A 20,873-nucleotide genomic window follows, 5' to 3' on the forward strand; every position below is an offset into this window, starting at 1 on the left:
TTTATTTTCTCAGTGTTTTGGAAGCCAGAAGTCTGCAATCAGTATCACTGGGCTAAAATCAAGATGTGGGCAGGGCCAAGCTCCCTCCAGAAGCTCTAGGGGAGACTCGGTTCCTTCTCTCTTCCGGCTTCTGGTGGCTGCCAGCATCTCTTGTCTTGTGGCTGTATCACTCCAGTCTCTTGTCTCCATGTTCGTACTGTCTTCTTTTCTGTCTGTGTCAAATCTCTCTGTGCCTGTCTCCTGTAAGGACACTATGATGGCATTTAGAGTTCACCCACACAATCCGGGAAATCTCTCCATCTCAAAATCCTTTATTGCATCTGCCAACCCACCTGCCCCCTTTTTTAACAGGTAACATTTACAGGTTCCAAGGATTAGCATCGGCGAGTACAATCTACAGACACTGCCGGTGGCTGTTGTTCAGTTTACCGTACTACTGCGAAACAAATAGTATCTGGACCCTCTTGCAACCATGAATATTAAATGATAATCACTTATGTCACTTCAGGTAGCTGAAAGCACAGTGGAAATAGAATTCATCCTGTGACTTAAGCAAAGAAATTTTGGAACTGCACTGGACCTTAGAAATCACTATTTTGCAAGCGAGGAAGCTGGAAATTGCACAGCCCCTAATGGCAGCCCAGAGCTCTTTCCATTCTACTAGATCTTCTTTTTCATTTTTATGTGATTTGATTTCTATCTGTTACACTTACTAAAGATCATCACTTTAATGGGATCTATTAATTTCAGAAATTATGGTAGACTTAAACAATGCTTAGAACAGATATTACAATGGAAATGTTTATATTTTCTTTTTATCCTGATAAAATGGCTTTAAGAGTACATTTAAAATTCTCAACTCAGAGCCATTTCTGTCTTCTAAGAGCCATTCATAATTCCCCTTTCCATTTCAATGAAACTATTTACCTATGCTTTCAAGTTGTTCCATCACCATATTGCTTATTTTAGCTTGTTTTCTACCATCACCAGTTATTAACTGTGTAAAGATGTAAAGCAAAAACAAGTTTGCAATTTTAGCATGCAAGTTTCATCATAATTTCAAAAAATCTTAAAACATACATCATGCAAAAGAAGTTAATGTCAATACAATCATAAATGTAAAAGAAGACATTCATTAGAGGAATATTAAAGATGGTGCTTTCGTAATGATACATTAGTTCTGAGAGAATTCATAAAGAACAAAAGACAACGATGAAATCAGAGTGAATGAGGCTGAAAGTCACTCCATAAATTTTGTAAAGTAGTTCTGAACCTTTTCTTGAATCACAGGCTCCTTGAGAATCCAATAAGATATGAATCCTATCAAAATAATCCATATCACTGATGTTTTCCTTTGGACTTCAGGAGACCATAGACTTTGTAAAGCCCAACAATTGGCTTGAATTTAAGAATCTTTATTAGATTGATTCCATTTCCAAATGTGTGCCCAGCACCCTAACCCAGGAGCTTAAGTCAGTTACAATAGGAAAGGACCATAACAGACTTACAAAGTAAGCTCAACCAAATATTCTCTTTTTGATGATTTTTAAAAAGGAAAAAAAAAAAAAAACCAGAAGATGACTTAAGACAACACATACTCCTAAGGGGTGAATGGATTTCTTAAAATACATAAGTGAATTCACTACTTACTAATATGGGAAGTTCACTACTAATATGGGTCATATTCTCTCTCAAAAGGTAACATTACTCCTGGAATACATAAAATTTGTACCTGTAGTTTGAAGTTCATCCAAATAAATGCTGTCAAAAATTTTAAGAAAATATTTTATTTTGGAAAAAAAATGCAACAATTAATGGCAAAAATAAACCAAATTACCAAGATACTCAAGGAAAGAGACTACATTTGCATCCCAAACAGCATGCAAACAGCAGAGAGATTACTATAATGGAAAACTCCAATAAAGACTAGTCCTGAAAGTACCAAGCAAGACACCAAATTATGAAAAGGGCCAGGCTTCTTGATAAGGAGTCTGCTAACTGTAAAAACTCAATTCTCAGTCATTAATAACAGTGTTCTCTGCACCTGAAAATACCTACTTTACTCCTGCTAGAAATGACCATAGCATTTCCAAGGGGAAAATAAACCACATTCTTAGATTTATTTTGAGCCATCCATGAAGGGACAGAGTCTGGGGAAAAAATCTGGCCTAAGTTAGCGACCATATTAGAAACCTTGATTTAGTTAATAGATCTTAATGGAGATAAAAACAAAAGGTGATAATAAACTTATCTGTCCCTGCCACCAGGATTCCTCCACCTTAGGAAGCTGTTCCTGCCTCTTCAGAGCACTGACTCAGTGAAAGAACGGCCACAACAAGCACAGGAATATGGTTTCTCTCCAGTAGGAATCCGCTGATGGGGCCGAAGGTATGCCAGCCTCGTGAAGGTCCCTCCACACTCATCACAGTAGAGGGAGTGCTCTCCAGAGTGTGTTTGCTGGTGTCCTTTTTTTTTTTTTTAATGTTTATTCATTGATTTTTGGAGAGAGAGAGAGAGAGGGAGAGAGAGAATCCCAAGCAGACTCCACACTGTCGGTGCAGAGCCTGACGTGGGGCTTGATCTCAACTGTCAGATTATGACCTGAACCAAAATCAAGAGTTGGACACTTAACTGACTGAGCTGCCCAGGTGCTCCTGTTGGTGACTTTTCAACCTGACCAAATGAACAAAGGCCATTCTTGGCACTTGTATGGCTTGACCTGTCGATGGATCATGTTTGGATAGAGGGTTTAGATATGTTTAGATAGAGGGTTTGGTTTGCAAAATCACAGCAACAAACAGGACAAATGTATAATTTGGAGTGCTCTTTTCCTGTATTTCACCCATCTGAACTGTGATGGTTCTGATGCAGTGTAGCAGGACTTTTTCAAGACACCATTTCCCACAGCCATATTAGCACACGCCATGTTGTGTACATTACACCATTGCCTCCACACATCTGCTGTGAAGATGAAACCTTTATCACCTTCAGGGCACTTATAGGCTGGTCCCTAGAATGAATCAACTTGTGCAGGTGTAGGTTGGCAGCCCGTGAGGGTTCCTGGCTACAAGAGGGGGCAGCAATAGGAATGTTCTACTACATGATTCTTTATGTGCTCCCAAAGTCCTGAAAAGATTTCCTGCAGTTCTTATGTTGCTAAGAGCAATATTTTCCAGAGATTGGTTCTAGGTTTTCATCAGATGAATCAATATGGATAATATTTTCATCCTCCGCAGGATTTTCTGAAGTTCTTCCGAGTGCCCAGAGGATGGTGGTTCTATGTCCCATGCTATAAGTCAGACTGGGAACTAGAAGTGACAGAGGCTCCTACAGTGGTTTCCCTTTGTGAGTGGTAGTCAGTTTCATCAGTTTCCTGAGTTCCACCAGAAGCCCTTGCCTACCTGAGGGATCCACAGAGAGACAGCCAATCTTGGAAAGTGGCAAAGACTCTGCTTGAACTTCCAGATGGAGGCTGGATTTCTGGTGCATCTTCTGCTGGCTCAGGATGTATTCCTCTGAATATGATTTCTCTGTGTCCTGGGCATCTCTTAACTGCCATGCTACCTCCATACCCATCCTGGGGCCACTGGGCAGCTATTCTTGGCTTTTTATTGAAATTCTGGTCCTCTGGTCTTACATACTTTCTGAACAGATTTGATAGAGCTTCATTTTATCTTTTAAAAATTCTAAGGCAAAAAAGGATAACTTTTATTCACAGAAATAGTTAAAATTTACTCTTGGAACTATAAAATTATTACTGTTTTTCTAAACAGTTAAAATAGTTTCTAATTCTACAAAGAATTAGAAAAATGATTGCCTGACTTTCAGTCAAGATGGTTCTGTGAATTTACAATTTAACCACCACTCCCAAAATACATGGCAACGCAATGATAAATAAAATATAAGAAAGGAAGAACAATTAAAATACAGCTGTGCTCAGAAGCTAGATTAAAATCCGCATGGACCATAACTGAATAGAAACAATGCAGAAATTGGGGCTAATAATGTACACTTGTTGGGTTCTGGGTCAGAGAATTGGCTGATGTGGCTGGGAGTCTAATTCTCAACTTATGTGTAAGTGAAGTAAATAGTGGAGTCGGGCTGGAAGAAAATGTGATCCCAACCTGTGAGATGGCTTATCTAAAGCTTCGTACCTAGAATAGCAGATAGAACCAGATACAGCCTCTCAACAAGGATGTAGTCAAGATAGAAATAAATAAATAATATAGAAAACAAACGACTAAAGAATCACAACCAGAAGCTGGTCCTTTGAATACACTAATTAAAAAAAGAAAACACTAGTAACTGATAAAGGGAAAAGGAGGGAGAACACAAAAATACTAGAAATTAAAAGGACAAAATTGTATTTACAGTAGAAAACTTGAAAACTAGAATAGGATAAACATTTCAATAAATTAAATTTGCCCACAAATTTAAAAACTTAAATGAAATGGAAAACTTTCCATAAGACTATATATACATCATCAAAGTGGCATCAAAAAGCTAAAAGTTTAAATAAGGCAATAACCAGTAAAAAAAAAAAATCTATTGTTGAAAATCTTCTTTTCCTCTAAACCTAAAAAAAAACCAAAAACCAAAAAACCACAAACCTTAGGCTTATGTGGTTTTAAACTAAATTCACTGATGGGCATTAAGGAGGGCACTTGGGATGAGCACTGGGTGTTGTATGTAAGCGATGAATCACGGGAATCTACCCCCAAAACCAAGAGCACACTGTATACACTGTAGGTTAGCCAGCTTGACAATAAATTATATTTTAAAAAATTTAAAAAATAAACAAAATTCACTGAATCTTCAAAGAACACAATCCTTTTCTAATATAAGCCACCCTAGAGAAGAACAAAGAGAGAAGGGAACTTTATAACAAGACTGGATTAGGACAACAAAAAGAAAATTATGGCCATATCTCACTTATAAATGTAAATACAAAAATCCCAAGTAAATATTAGCATATCAAATCCAGCATGAAAAATGAAAATCCAAAAGTCAACAAATGAACAATCAAAACCAAATACATCATGCAAGTGGCATGACTTCATTATTTTTTTATGGCTGAAAATATTTCATTATATCTATCTATCTATCTATCTATCTATATATCTTCTTTATCCATTCATCAGTTGATGGACACCTGAGATGCTTCTGTATCGTGGCTATTGTAAATAATGCTGCTATATACATAGGGGTGAACTTATCCCTTTGAATGAGTGTTTTTGTATTCTCTAGGTAAATGCCAAATAGTGCAATTGCTAGGTCACAGGGTAGTTCTATTTCTAGCTTTTTGAGGAATCTCCACACTGTTTTCCAGAATGACTGCACCAGTTTGCATTTCCACCAATAGTTCACGTAGTTTCCTTTTTCTCCACATCCTTGCCAACGCCTGTTGTTTCTTGTGTTTTTGATTTTAGCCATTCTGACAGGTATTAGGTGGTATCTCATTGTAGTTTTGATTTGTATTTCCCTGATGGCAAGTGATGATGCACTTGTTGTGACCAGCTCAGAGTGTTGAATGGAAGTGTGACATCACTATATTGTGCACCCGAAACTAGTATAACACTGTATGTTAACTAACTGGAATTAAAATAAAACTTAAAAAAATACAACAAAATCACACACGCACACACACAGAAACCAAACCCAAAAAATAAAAAACACATCATGACCGAGAAGGGCTTAACCCACCCCTCCCCCAAAAAAGATGTTTCAACATCAAGACATTTTATTGAAGTAATTAGCCACATTAACTGATTAAACTGAAAGAAATGTAGGATCATCTTAACAGATATGATGGAAAGCATATTCAATAAAATACACTAGAAATTCACGATAGAAGCTCTTAGAAACTATGAAATAAAAAGATACTTTGAAATTCCCTGAAAATAGCTTAACACAAGGACCATAGTACTAAGTGCTTTATTTGGGAGATGACCCCAGGAAGCAGCGGTGAGGTTTCAGGAGAATGACACAAGCAAGGAAAGTAAGTCAATATAAGGGTGTGTTTTAAAGACTGCTGTTATAAGCAGCAAGGTCTCAATATTTATATCACTGAGGCCCTGAGGAGCATGAAAGGAGTGGTCCATCAGACAAAGGAAAGGCTAGGAGCTGGGGCATCTATCTATGAGCTCCCATTCACAATTGATTGAGGGGCGACCCTAGGAGCATTAACACTCCTAGCCCAGCACTTCTAGAATGTACAGCCCACAAGGACTGAGTGGGCTCCTGTGGTTTCTGGAAAGGCCTGCAGAGAGGCCATAAAGGGGAAAAAAGTCACCAGAGACACACAGCGTACACTTGAAGTGAGATGCTGTTAGAATAAGTCAACTATGTTCATTATAGATGCAGCTAAAATTAGAGATGGAGGGGATGTGATACTAGACCAAAAATGTCTGCTACAGCTACCTAACAAAAACCTGCAACTGACATCACAATGGTGAAACTCTCTAAAGTCAGGAACAAGACAAGGAGGCCTCTTCCTATGACTACTACTATTTAACACTGTACTTGGGACCTATCTGATCCTTTCAAAGACCCTATCTGATCCTGTCAAAGAAAAAGAAAAAAAGAAGTACAAAAATTTGAAAAGAAGGGACAAATTGTCTTTATTTGCAGATGATATATCTGTCTACAAAAAAGTCTAAAAAATTGACAAACCATTGGAACTAAACACAAGATTAACCTATAAAAATCAATAATTTTTTTTAAATGCTTATTTATTTTAGAGACAGAGTGTGAGTGAATGAGTGGGGGAGGGGCAGAGAGAATACTTAAGGGAGACAGAAAATTCAAAATGGGATCTGCACTGAGAGCAGAGAGCCCAAAGGAGGGGTTTGAATTCATAAACTGTGAGATCATAACCTGAGCTGAAGTTGGGACACTTACCCAATTGCACCACTCAGGCGCCTCCAAAATCAATAGATTTTTATACACAAGCAATAATCAATTTAAAATGTAACAAAAAATAGGTAACATTCACATTAGTAATAAAACCACTGTGATCTCTAGGAATAAAATCCAATGAAAGATTAGCAGGACTCATGGGGAAAATTATAAAATGTTATCAAGCAACATAATGTAGAACCTGACTGAAAACAAGATATATCAGATTCATGTTCATAGTTGGAAGAACTCAATATCATAAAGATTGCATTCTCTGTAACTTAATTCACAAAGTCAATGGGTTCCCAGTTAAAACCCCAATATGAATGTTATAGACTTTAAAGGCCCACAAACAATCAAAATAATTTTGGGGGGGTGGACAAAAAAACAGAAAGGGGCAGCCTAACTAGTTAGTAAGACATGTGATACAATAAGTAATTTTGGAGTAATAAAGTCATTATATATTTATTATATTATATTGTATTATATTTGACATAAATGTTAATAAAATGTTAAAAACTATAAGAAGTAACCATAAGAGATCTTTACAAAATAGGAGAGAATTTATTTTAACAAGACACCAAAGGAATCGTAAAGGAAAACATGGTAGAATTAGACTACATTAAAATTTTAAAGATCTGCAAAGCAAAGCATAACTAAATATAAAAGACAAATGACAGTTTGGAAGGACATCTATGACACATTACTCTCAAATAACATCTGAATCAAAGAAAAATAGACAAAAGATTATGAAAAACCAATTCTAAAAGAAGAAACTCAAATGGCCAGTAAACATAGGAAAATATGCTCAGTGTCATGATCCATCAAGAAAATGCAAAATAAAATGCAATTCCATTTCATGTCCATTAGATTGGAAAACTTAAAAGAATTGACAATCTCCTGATGTGATTCACTGAGGACAAAGCTTCACTTATGTCATATTCTCGCCAAAAATGTATAACCGAATCTCATCATGCACAAACCATTAGGCAAATCTAAATTTAGAACAGGAAACAAAATAACTGGCCTATACTCTTCAAATTCGTCAATGTCATGAAAAAGAAAAAAAAGTCTCAGAAGCTTTTTCAGATTAAAGGAGACTTGGACAAGGCAACTAAATTCAACACGTGTCCTGGATCAGAAAAAATTGCTAGAGAGGATTTGATGGGAAAATTGGTGAAATTTTATAATTCTATACCAATGTTAAGTTTCCTGAATTTGATAATTGTACCATGGTTACAAAAGAAAATGCCTTTGTTTTGGGGAGTTACATATGGGAATACTTAAGACTGACAAGTCATAATATCTACAATATTCAAATGATTCAGGAAAAAAATATGTAAATAAAATACAAATATATACGAAGGAAAGGAAAGGAAAGAGGAAAGCAGAGAAGGATGGAGAAAGAAAGCAAATGTAGCAAAAGTATTAATAGTTGGTGAATCTATGTGGAATTTACATAGGAGGTCGTTAAACCGTTCTAGCAACTTATCTGCTGGTTTGAAATCTTATCAAAATAAAATGTTTGACACATATGTTTATATCAAGTGTTAGTAAGGATGTAGGAAAATGGAAATTTTCATATTCTGAAGAAATGCAAATTAGTATAGTTGTTGGGATACTACTACTACCAATAATAATGTGGCATTATATTGATATATGATAATATAATATGATAATATGATACTAGTGTAAGTAAACTATACATATCTATATCCTATAATCTAGCAATTCAAATGGAATGTGGGAAGAAAATAATAGAAGTTTGTATTTATTCATTTCATCTTTTAAGAAAAATTTTACATTTGATAATGGATGTTATATATTTGTGTAATAGAGCATTTATATAATTTATAAATAATATAGAAATACTGGGGTTAGGCAGTTAAATTCTTATTGGTAGGGCAGTCTGATCAGCAAAGTGGGAGACCACTGCATTCAAGAAATCCTAACATAAATGAGGATATATATGCATATACACACACACACACACATATATATACATACATATGTGTATATATACACATGTATATATACACATATATATGTGTGTGTACGTATATACATATATATGTGTATATGTATGAATATTGGGGCACCTGGGTGGCTCAGTTGGTTGAGTGTCTGACTGTTGATTTCTGCTCAGGTCATGAGCCCAGGGTCATGGGATTCAGCCCCAGGTTGGGCTCTGCACTGAGCGTAGAGCCTGCTTTAGATTTTCTTTCTCTCTCTCTGCCCCTCTTCCCTGCTCTCACTCTCTCTAAAATAAAAACAGAAAACTATATTTTTTAAAAAAGAATATTAACTGCTACATGATTTGTAATAGCAAAAATATGGAAACATCCTAAATACCCATCAGTAAGAAAAAAGATAGATTAATTGTGTTTAATAATATGATGGGATACTAAATAGCAGATAAAAATAAATGAAAGAGTTTTTTTTATTTTTATTTTTTTAAATTTATTATTTTTTTTTAACGTTTATTTATTTTTGAGACAGAGACAGAGCATGAACGGGGGAGGGTCAGAGAGAGGGAGACACAGAATCTGAAACAGGCTCCAGGCTCTGAGCTGTCAGCACAGAGCCTGACGCGGGGCTTGAACTCACAGACTGAGAGATCATGACCTGAGCCGAAGTCGGACGCTTAACCGACTGAGCCACCCAGGCGCCCCTAGAGTTTTAAATATTAACATGGATAAGTTTAGAAAATGTTGGGTGAAAATAGCAAGTTGCAGAGCAATAAGGAAGTAACACTGTAAACACTATGTACTGTTCGTAGGTATTTAAATCTATCCTTGAAAAACAAAAGCACTGACCAGACAACAAATTCAGGGAGCGCTTACCTCTGGGGAGGAATAAAGAATAGAGGACATCAGCATCAGAAAAGAGATTATATGGAGTTAAAATGTAATTTGTAAAGTTTTATTTCTTTATCTCCCACCCCCCCCATAGAGATGAGATAAAGAAATCTAAAGAAAATATTACTGTTAATATTGGTTAATTCTGTGTGGCAGATACATAGGTCTTTGGTCTATTATTCTTTAAACTTTTCTGTATCTTTTGTTTTTTTCAAAGAAGCAAAACAAACCTGAAGTTTTTAATTTTTCTGGTGGATTACAATTCCCATACATGAAGATTTTGACAGATGAGACTCATTTCTTCAACTCATGCCAAAGCAACTCTAAATTGGAGCCCCTTAAATGAAATACTTCTCAATGGAAAACTCATGTTTCCTATTTTCATAATATATGCTCTTAATTTTATGGAAATGTCAGTATGGTAAGGAGCATGTAGAACTACAAGTGATGTCTTCTTGAACCCAAATATTCTGCAGTGATAAGTCATCGGTTATTATCTTGATTTATGCAGAGATAAAACTGAAGATTCTCTCAAAGTTTAAAAAGTATTTTAACAACACAAAATTTGCATATTGCCGAGTTACATACGTTAAAGTCCATTACAACTTCTACATAAAATTACCAAGTTCTTGCTAATGGCTCCCTTAGTTTAATATTTTAAGTTGTGTTAGATAATAAAAGAACTTTAATTATTCAGGAACTTACTGATTCAGATTTCTCTAACATTTGGCTTCCTAATGGCATTTTTGTTTTGCACTTTGTATGCTACTCCACCTTCACTAGAGAGAAAGATGATAAAGCTTAAAATTGGTCTTAAATTTTACTATTTGTCTGGGTCATTAGTTATATTTGAGTGAGAAAAAAACTGGCACTATTGATTTAAATTTTTTTATTTTTAAAATCTTTTTTAACGTTTATTATTAAGAGACAGAGAGAGACAAAGCATGAGCATGGGAGGGGCAGAGAGAGGAGGAGACACAGAATCCAAAGCAGGCTCCAGGCTCTGAGCTGTCAGCACAGAGCCCGATGCGGGGCTCAAACCCACCAGCGAGATCATGACCTGAGCCAAAGTCAGATGCCTAATTGACTGAGCCACCCAGGCGCCTCTAGCACTTTTGATTTAAAAGGCACTTGAGGTTACCCCCCAAATTTAATTGTAGGAACTTCCTGTGGCCTTCATCTGCATTAATAACAAGGAGATAGCTACCATATTACTACTGCCAAAAAGCCTGTAGGATAAAAGTGTCCAAGGTCTACCCAATGATCCACTTATTTTAAGCAGTAATTTTGGCAGCTCTAAAAGCTGGAGTGTAGAGAGAATAAGGCATTAAGAATTTCTATCTGAAGGAGTTGCTTAGGTTCTCCTTTTACCATATTTTTAATGCATGCTGGATCTGTAGTGTTGTCTCTTTTTTCATTTCTTATACTGGACATTTGTTTTCTCTCTCTCTCTCTTTTTTTTTTCCTTAAAAACTCTCACTAGTGTCTTCTCAGTTTTACTAGTCCTTAATTTTTTTTGTTTGGTTGATTTGTGTTTTCTCACTAGTTTCTGCTCTTATTTTTGTTATTTTATTTCTTCTACTTTTCTTGTATTTTCTAGTCCTTTTCTAATTTCTCTAGATGAATGGAATGCTTTCTCATTTAATATTTGGTCTTTCTTCTTTTCTACTGTATGCCTTCAAGGCTATAAATTGTAAGGATTTCTTTGGCTAAATTGTATAAATTTTGAAATTAACATTTTCATATGGTTCAACTCCAAATATATTCTAACTCTGTTAGGATTTCTTCTTTGTTTATGGGTTATGAGGATATATAGTAAATTTACAAATATATGAGAATTTTCTGGTTATCTTTTATTACTGATTTATAGCTTAACTATATTGGGGTCAATAATGTATTCTATCTAGTCTGTATAATTTCATTCATTTGAACTTTGATGAGAATTGCTTTGTTGGTCCAGCTTGTAGTCAATTTTTGTAGATATTTTATGTGTGCTTGAAAAGAAAGTATATTCTTAAGTGCTTGAGTAGAGTGTCCTATATTTATTCATTTGGTCAAATATCTTGAGTATACTTTTCTGGTATTATATCCTCATTAAGTTTTTGTTTGCTTATTCTATAAATTACTAAAAGAGGTATATATAAAAAGCTCTCACTACAATTATGAACTTGTCTACCTCTCTGTGGTTTTGACCATTTTTACTTTATCTATTTTTAGACCACATTATCTTCTCCAGTTAAAATGTGGTGGGGGGATAAAAGAAGAAAAATTGCTGCAAAGGTAACTCCAGTTCTTTTTAATAAATCAGAAATGTTGCTGGAAAAATAATTCACATTGTAGGACATTTTCCTTGCTGACATTTATTGTGGGTTGTGTTTTGTCTCCCCAAAAGAGATGATGTTGGATTCCTATCCCCTGTACTGCAGAATATAAACTTACTTGGAGATAGGGTCTTTACATAGTCAACCAAGTTAAAATGAAGTTATTAGGATGGGTCCTAATCCAATACTATTGCTGTCCTTATAAAAAGGGGAAATTTGGGCATAAATTTGTCCTTATAAAAAGGGGAAATCTGAACACAGAGTCATACATGTATAGGGAGAAGGTGGCCATCTACAAGCCACTGAGAGAGACCTGGAACAGATTCTCTTTCACATTTCTCAGAAGGACGAAACTTGCAGATACTTTGATCATAGATTTCTAGCTTCCAGAACTTTAGGTAAATAAATTTCTGTTATTTAAGTCACTCAATTTGTGGTATTTTCTTATGGCAGCCCTAGCAAACTAATGGAACATTATAACTTACAAGGCAATTTTGTCATTTAAAATGAAAGGTATGATTTAAGCAGAGGATGAAAACCTTTCTTCCCTTAAAAAGGTAAAATGAACAAACTAATCTTTTATTTAATAGAATATCCTTTTGTAGCTTAGTAGTAAAGTTAATTTTTTTACCTGATATCAAGAGAGATTTTGGTAGGTCAGTCTTATTGAGCCAAAGAAAACAATTCCCCTGTCCTCAGAATTGCATTTTATGATTTCCTAATTAAGGATGAGAAAGACAATTCTCAAGTTTCCTTCAGGGAAGATCAGTGCAATAAATATAATTAACTCTAACAGGTTTAATAACAAGCCACCAAATCTCATGAGCGTAATAGATTCAACCAGGGAATTATTGTAATATAGACTCAGTGGAATAATCACAAATTCAACTTAGGAACATCATGAATTACAAATATAGTGCAGGTATATTAAACTTTCCTGAAATTCAAAGTTTAAAGTTTAATTTTCTTAACAGAGATCTTAAGCCATGTTATTTTTGAAGTTATTTATTATTGGAAAGAGAGGGGTGTGATAACGTATGCCCTTGGCTGTCCTAAAATAATATCAGCAAGGATAACAATGTCTTCCTATAAGCTCTTTATAGTACCCTGCTAGAGAGGAAATATGAAACTGAATAAAGCATAGAATATGAATATGGCCCAAGAGAGAACTTCTTAAAGGCCACTTGTAGAATTTTGCCATCACATACACAAGTTTTCTTGTTAGCAATGTGGTGGTCTCTCTAATTCTCAAAAGCATCCTGCTCTGATATTGTGAGTATTTTGAGGCTCTTGTCTCATATGTTCAGATCAGTGCCTGGGATATACATTGATGGATATTCAACTGATAAATGAGATAAAGAGTGTAATTTCATTCCATCATTATCTGATCTCATAAACCCAGAGCAAGCTTATTCACAGTAAGAAATATACCTACCATCTGCAAACTCTTGATGATGATACCCAAGCTGATATAATAGATATGTAGATAATTGGCTAGATCAATGAAATATGACTTAAAGTACTTAGGTTTAAGTATTTTCAAGTCAAAATTTTAATGAAGGGTCATTCTACTGTTTTTTAGTATATAGATTCTTAGAAATGAAAGAAAAAACTCTTGGAAGTCATCTTTAATCAACTTAATGAAGGAAACTCATATACATGCTCACCTAATTTCTTCCTAGACATTTCAAATGGTTTGAGTGATAGAAATATCACATATTCATTAGATAGTCTATCCTACCATCTGATTGTTCTAGTTATTAGAAACGCTTTCCCTAGAGTGAGCCCCAAATTGGCCTACAGTTATGTCTACTCTTAATTTTGTCTCAAGGAGATATAAGAAATTCATCTTAGAAATGACAACTCTTCAGATATCTAAAGAGAACAATCATGTTTCCACTAAATCCATTTCTAATTATAAAACAAACATATTTCTATATTTCAATAAATGCCAGGGATACAGTTAATTTTCAGTGATGGGGTTGGAGATAAGTAGGGGCTGGAGAGAATAATTTTATTATAGTTATAACCTCTAGTAACTTGTGTCTAAGCTAAGCTTCACATGCCAAGTCCAAGGAATATTTCAGCAACAAGGCACACAGAGAGTCAGTTGGGATGAAAGGAAGCTTCAGAGAACATATAGTAAAAAGGTCTTAGATAATTTGTTTCTTTGTTTTCCCAGATTCTGTTTTTTTATTCTTCTTCATATTATTTTCAAGATTTGAGAAATAGTTGACATATAACTTTGAGTAAGTTTACGGTGTACGATGTGATGATTTGATATATGTATATATTGCCAAATTATTACCACAATAAGGTTAACTAACCCACCTATTACCTCAAATAGTTACCTTTTTTGGTGTGTGTGGTAAGAACTTTTAACATTTGTTCTCTTAGCAACTTTCAAGCATACAATACAGTATTAACTATATTCACTATGCTATACATTAAATCTCCATTAGATGATTTTATAAATTGTCCATGTTGCCTGTAACCTCGTTCATAATTCTTCTATTTCTGACCTTTTAAATTATAGGTAAGGAAGATCGTTATTAAGTAATTAAGAATAAAATGTGGTGAGATACCTTCATTCAGTCATGAATTCCTTCTCTCTGTGGTAAGCAGGATTTATACATTGCCTATCAATTCCATTCTACCCAAACTTGGTTTTATTAAGAATCCCCTGGATGGGGTGCCTGGGTGGCTCAGTCGGTTGAGCGTCCGACTTTGGCTCAGGTCATGATCTCACACTCTGTGAGTTCGAGCCCCGCATCGGGCTCTGTGCTGATGGCTCAGAGCCTGGAGCCTGCTTCAGATTCTGTGTCTCCCTCTCTCTCTGCCCCTCCCCTGCTCATGCTCTGTCTCTCTCTGTTTCAAAAATAAATAAAAACATTAAGAAAAAAATTCTTTTAAAAGAATCCCCTGGATAAAAGGATGTGTATTAGTTCAATTAATTAATAATTTCTATAAAATAATATTTCAATATTTTAAATTTTGGTGCCTATTCCTGAAAGATAAATGCCTTGACAATGATAACTGGAATGATATTTCTATGTGAATTTAATAAGTAGAAATCATTTTTCACTGTTCTAATTTCCATTAATAGCAACCTCTCTTTGTATGCACACAGTATTAATAATCTCTCAAATCTCCAGATTTTAGGAATGAACATTTTACATCCATATTATATAATAAAGATATAACCAGACTACTATTCCACTATGTTTATTTTTGCATCATGGGCATATGTTATCTTAGGCTACTAAGGCCACATAAAGGATGGGGACAGGGAAACAGTAGAAGGAAATTAAGGCCACATTTCAGGTCACATAAAAATAACCCTATATTTGGGATGCCTGGGTGGCTCAATCAGTTTAGTGACCAACTCTTGGTTTTGGCTCAGGTCATGATCCAGAGTCATGGGATAAAGCTCCAAGTTGGGCTCGCTGCTGAGTGTGGAGCCTGCCTAAGATTTTTCTCTCTTGGGGTGCCTGGGTGGCTCAGGGGGTTAAGCATCTTACTTCAGCTCAGGTCATGATCTCATGGTTCATGAGTTTGAGCTCTGTGCTCCCTCTCTCTCAAAAATAAGTAAACATTAAAAAAAGAAAAAAGAAAGATTATCTGGGATGCCTGGATGGCTCAGTTGGTTAAGCGTCCGACTTCAGCTTGGGTCATGATCTCGCAGTCCATGAGTTCGAGCCCCACGTCAGGCTCTGTGCTGACAGCTCGGGGCCTGGAGCCTGCTTCGGATTCTGTGTCTCCCTCTCTGCTCCTCACCTGCTCGTGCTCTATCTCTCTGTCTCTCAAAAATAAATAAACATTAAAAACTTTTTTTAATAAAAAAAAAAAGGATTCTCTCTCTCCCTATGCTCCTCTCCCCCCCCAGAATAATTTTTTTAATAAAAAAAAACCCCTATATTTTTTCTTATATTTCCCTTGTCTTTTGATGCTGGCTCAGCTTATCTACTGATGCTGTTTCTGCTCATTATTTTAGTCTGTCACGTGTGTACAGCCACAAAGCATGTAGTATAAACCATTATATTTCTCTCTTATTTGTGGTTATCCTTCTTTTACTAACCAGTCTCAGTCCCGGCCACTCTAAACCCACCTAACTGTGTTGTGATTAGCATCAGAAAAATATATCCCAGCACCACCAATGTCTTTTGTAGAACATAGATTGCCAAAGTTTCAATTGTGTACAAATGATGATGATACTACTTGATGTGATAGGGACATTCCCTCTGACGGATGATCATTACAGAAACAAAATTATCCAGAAAGCAAAGGCAGAGAAAGAATAATAAGGGCCCAGAAAAAAATCCTCAAGTTATCAGATGCTTAAAGTTTTATGTTTCAGAACTCAGTTCCTTTTAAAGTATATCATTCCTAAGACCTAAAGAGCTATGTAAACATGACGTATCGGTTTGAGTTCTAGGAATATGTTTAAATCTCTCCTGAAATATATAAAGTTCATATACTTGAGAATAAAAATATATGCAACATTCAAAAGCACATACACACACCAAATCTGTGGGCTGAAAATAAACAGTGAAACCTTTGTTGGGTGATGGCCATGCTCTATGTCTTGATTGATATTTGGATTGCATAGGAATATGTGTTTCACAAAAATCACTGAGTGATACACTTCAATTTATACATTACATATAAATTTTACTTCAAAAGAAAAAAATCTTAAGAAGATATAACCCCAGTTAGTGATATACATGCTGCAGTGTTTAGGGGTGAAGTGCACTGATGCCTGCCGCTTACTTTAAAATACTTTAAAAAGTCATGTGGATTGTTGGGTGAATACATGGTTAAGATATATGAATAAAGCAAGTATTGTAGGGGTGTCTGGGTGGCTCATAGGTTGAGTGTCCGACTTTGGCTCAGGTCATGATCTCACAGTCTGTAGGTTTGAGCCCTGTGTCAAGCTCTGTGCTGACAGTTCAGAGCCTGTAGCTACTTCAGATTCTGTGTATTCCTCTCTTTCTGCCTCTTCTTCCCCTTGCTCATGCTCTGTCTCTCTCTCTCTTTCTCAAAAATAAACATTTAAAAAAAATTTAAAAAGCAAGTATTGTAAAATGTTAAAACATATAGTACACATCAGTTTAAATCAAATAGTATTTTATTAACCACACAATACATATTAAGTTGTCAACTAGAAGTTTGGACACTTCTTTACTGTTTAGTGCACAAATGACATTTATTTATAGACCCTAATTTGATTATCTCTTAACTTGTAAAATGCTGCCCATAATATTAAAGTTAGAAAAATAACTTTTAAGAGGTGCCTGGGTGGCTCAGTTGGTTGAGCGTCCAACTTTGGCTCAGGTCATGATCTCGCGGTTCGCGGGTTCGAGCCCCACATCGGGCTCTGTGCTGACAGCTCAGAGCCTGGAGCCTGCTTCAGATTGTCTCCCTCTCCCTCTTCCCCTCCCCTGCTCACACTCTATCTCTCTGTCTCAAAAATAAAAAACATTAAAAAAAGGAAAAATAACTTTTAAGTGTTTTTTAATCTAAAAAATGTGAAGAAACTATAATTAGTGGTTCTTCCCTTGGTTCGGACTATGTGGCAATAATGATCTCAAAATCTTAGTGGCTTATAACAAAGGTTTGTTTTTCATCTATAGTGGGGTCAGGATTGATTCAATATCTTCTTCAATGTAGAACCCATGATGAAAAAGCAGCCCTCATTTGAAACATAATAGTCTCATGTCAGAAGGAAAAAGAAACTGGTGGTGACTGACTATGGAATGGCTATTAAAGTTTCCATTCAGAAGCAGGACTATCATTTCCAGTTATATTTCAATGATCAAAGAAAGTCACATGGCCATACCTGCTACAATGAGCACAGACATTTCATCCTCCCATAGGCAGGGGCCCATGGAAGAGGCAATGAATATTTTGAGCAAAAATACAGTCTATTGCAAAGTAATGTAAGTTTAAAGTTTCATCAGAAATTTATTGAACTTCTGTGTGCTAGCACTTCTATAATTAAGGAAACATGTTCAAAAAATGTTTGCTGAGGAATGAATTTTTCTGTATTGTGTCTTTCAAAATTTATGAAAGAATCACAAATCATTCTATAGGGTCCAGGAAAAAAATGTAAATGACTAAGATAGCAGGGCCTGGAGTACATGCTTTATTATTATTATCATCTTGCATTCTAGCATGGCACATTGGTTACAAGTGTTGAGCTAATATTGATACATTATTATTAACTGAGGTCCATAGTTACATTAGCATTCATTTTTTTGTGTTGTACAGTCTCATGGGTTTTAACAAATGCATAATGTCATAGTATACCCAGGGCTTTAGTATCATACAGAATAGTTTCATTGACTTGAAAATCTCAGGCTCAATATATTCATCCCTGACGCCTCCCCCTGAATCTCTGGCAACCACTAATATTTTTACTGTCTCTATAGTTTTGCCTTTTCTAGACATCATACAGTTGGAATCATACAGTATCTATGTAGCTTTTTCAAATTGGCTTATTCCACTTAGCAATATGCATTTTTTTATTTTTTTAAATGTTTGTTTATTTTTGAGAGAGAGAAAGAGACAGAGCACGAACTGGGGAGGGACAGAGAGACGGAGACACAGCATCCGAATCCGGCTCCAGGCTCTGAGCTGTCAGCACAGAGCCCAAGGCGGGGCTGGAACTCAGGAGCCTCGACATCATGACCTGAGCTGAAGTCGGACACTTAACCGACCTAGCCACCCAGGCGCCCCTAGCAGTATGTCTTTAAGGCTCCTCCATGTCTTTTCTTGGCTTGATAGCTCATTTCCTTTTATCACTGAATAATATTCCATTGTACTGATTACCAGAGTTTGTTAATCAATTAACTTACTGAAGGACATTTTGCTTGATGCTGGTTTGGGGGTAATTATGAATAAATCTGCTATAAACATTTCTGTAGACATGAGTTTTCAACTCATTTGGGTAAATACCTATGAGAATGATCGCTGGATCATATGGTAAGATTGTGTTTAAGTATTTATTTTCTTTTCTCATAAATCTGCAGGTTGGCTTGGGTTTAGTTGATCTTACATGTATGTGGTTGGGCCAAGCTGGACTCACCTGGGTCCAGTTAGGTTTGGGTCCAAGCTAGGATAGGATTGGTCCCCTCCAGATATCTTTTTCTGGGATTAACAGCTATCCAGAATATGTTATTATGGCAACAGCGGAAACATAAGAGGTCAAGGTAAGCCACACAGACTTAAGGTCTCTGCTCATGTCATGATCATTAACAATCCATTGGCTAACAAATACATGGCCAAGACCAAAGCCAGTATGTCAGAGATGAATACTGTACTGATTTTTCTGGGAGACACTGCAAAGTTACTTTGTAGTGGAAAATCAGAAGGGAGTAAAGAATTGTGAACGTTAGTTCCATCTATTACACTAGCCCATGTGGCTATAAGACCTAATTTCTTTGAGTCTCAGTTTCTTCATCTATAAAATATGAACAATTTCAAGTAACCACACAGAGTTATTGATATGACATTGTACATACAAATATTTCTAAATTTTATAAAGCTCTATGCGTGTCAGGCATTATTAGAGAAAAAGGGTTGTTGCTATTAAAATGATTGCTTTCAGGGATTAGAGGCACAGAAGTCAATTGGTTTAGTTAACAACAGCAACAAAAAAAAAAAAGACTTTAGATATCTTTCAAAAATAATCACACTAATGTGGGTTTCCTTACTGGATATTCCAATTGACTGTTTAATAATATTTACACTAGAGATTAAAAAAGAAATGGAGATGAAAGGGGAAGGGAAATGTTAGAATTTTGCATTTTAAACACTAAGGATATCAAACTGGTATTATCTGCTCCTTACAATGTGGCATTTATTAACTTTAGTACATGTTTTATCAATATTTTTTCCAATAGAAAGAATGATTTCACTGAACCATTCTCAACTACCTCCCCTTTCCTTTTCATCAATCTACTTGAGCTGGTATCAAGATCCTTTCAGTCTTTCCCAACCAGAGCATCCATCAAGATTCAGTCTCTAAACCAGTTTTATTTCTATCTACTCACCTATATATCTCTTAGTACAAACATCAATCTATTCATTTGTTTATCTATCCCTTCACTCCCACATGTATGTCCATCCTTCTAGCTATCCCTTCACCTGTACGTCCATCCATCATCTGTCCATCCACTCGTCCATCCAATATCTACACAATATCCACTGATACTGAGCCAGACATAGGAATACCAAGATAAAGATACTGCCCTAGCAATCCGGTACAGAAACTGGTAAGAAAAATTACATCACAATGTGACAAGCACCATCAGACATAAGTATCACAGAGCACTATGGTGGTAGAGGAAACTCCCGTACTTGGAGAAAAGAGATACTGGAATTTTCTAGGTGAGGTGATATATTTGCTGAATTTTGAGGCAAAAATAGTGAAGAAGCAGTATAGGAAATAGAAGAAAATGAGATGAGTCTGGAGAAACTGTATAGTTTGGCCTGGCTAGAATGCAGAATGAATAAATCAGAGATGACTCTAAAAAGGTGGACACAGATGAGATGGCAGATGGTCTTTCTTCAGTTCTGGTTTAGAATCTTATGAAGAAAGCTGCTGGATTTCTATCCACCTACATATTTTATTATCTTGGTTAGGTGTGCTTTTTTTCAAAGGTACACTATTCTAGTTTCCCCAATTTTCAACTGAGGATGTGGAGACCTCATCTCAGATGTATTTTGACAATTTTAAAAGCATCTTAAACAGCAACCTAACTAATGCAAGAGGAGGCAGGTATCATTAGTTCTT

The 20,873-nt window shown here is 35.7% G+C and overlaps 1 long non-coding RNA gene across 1 annotated transcript in view; it reads right to left on the bottom strand.

Moving 5' to 3' along the window:
* LOC122212357 overlaps positions 1–20,873 on the bottom strand; it is a 21,927-nt gene continuing 1,054 nt past the window's right edge. The window contains exons 2-3 of the long non-coding RNA XR_006199115.1: positions 3,402–3,686; positions 1–251 (exon numbers count right to left, since the gene is read on the bottom strand). This is a non-coding gene — a long non-coding RNA (uncharacterized LOC122212357). The remainder of the gene's footprint in view (positions 252–3,401; positions 3,687–20,873) is intronic.

This window comes from Panthera leo, chromosome F3 (assembly GCF_018350215.1).
Source record: "Panthera leo isolate Ple1 chromosome F3, P.leo_Ple1_pat1.1, whole genome shotgun sequence".
NCBI classification, from domain to species: Eukaryota; Metazoa; Chordata; class Mammalia; order Carnivora; family Felidae; genus Panthera; species Panthera leo.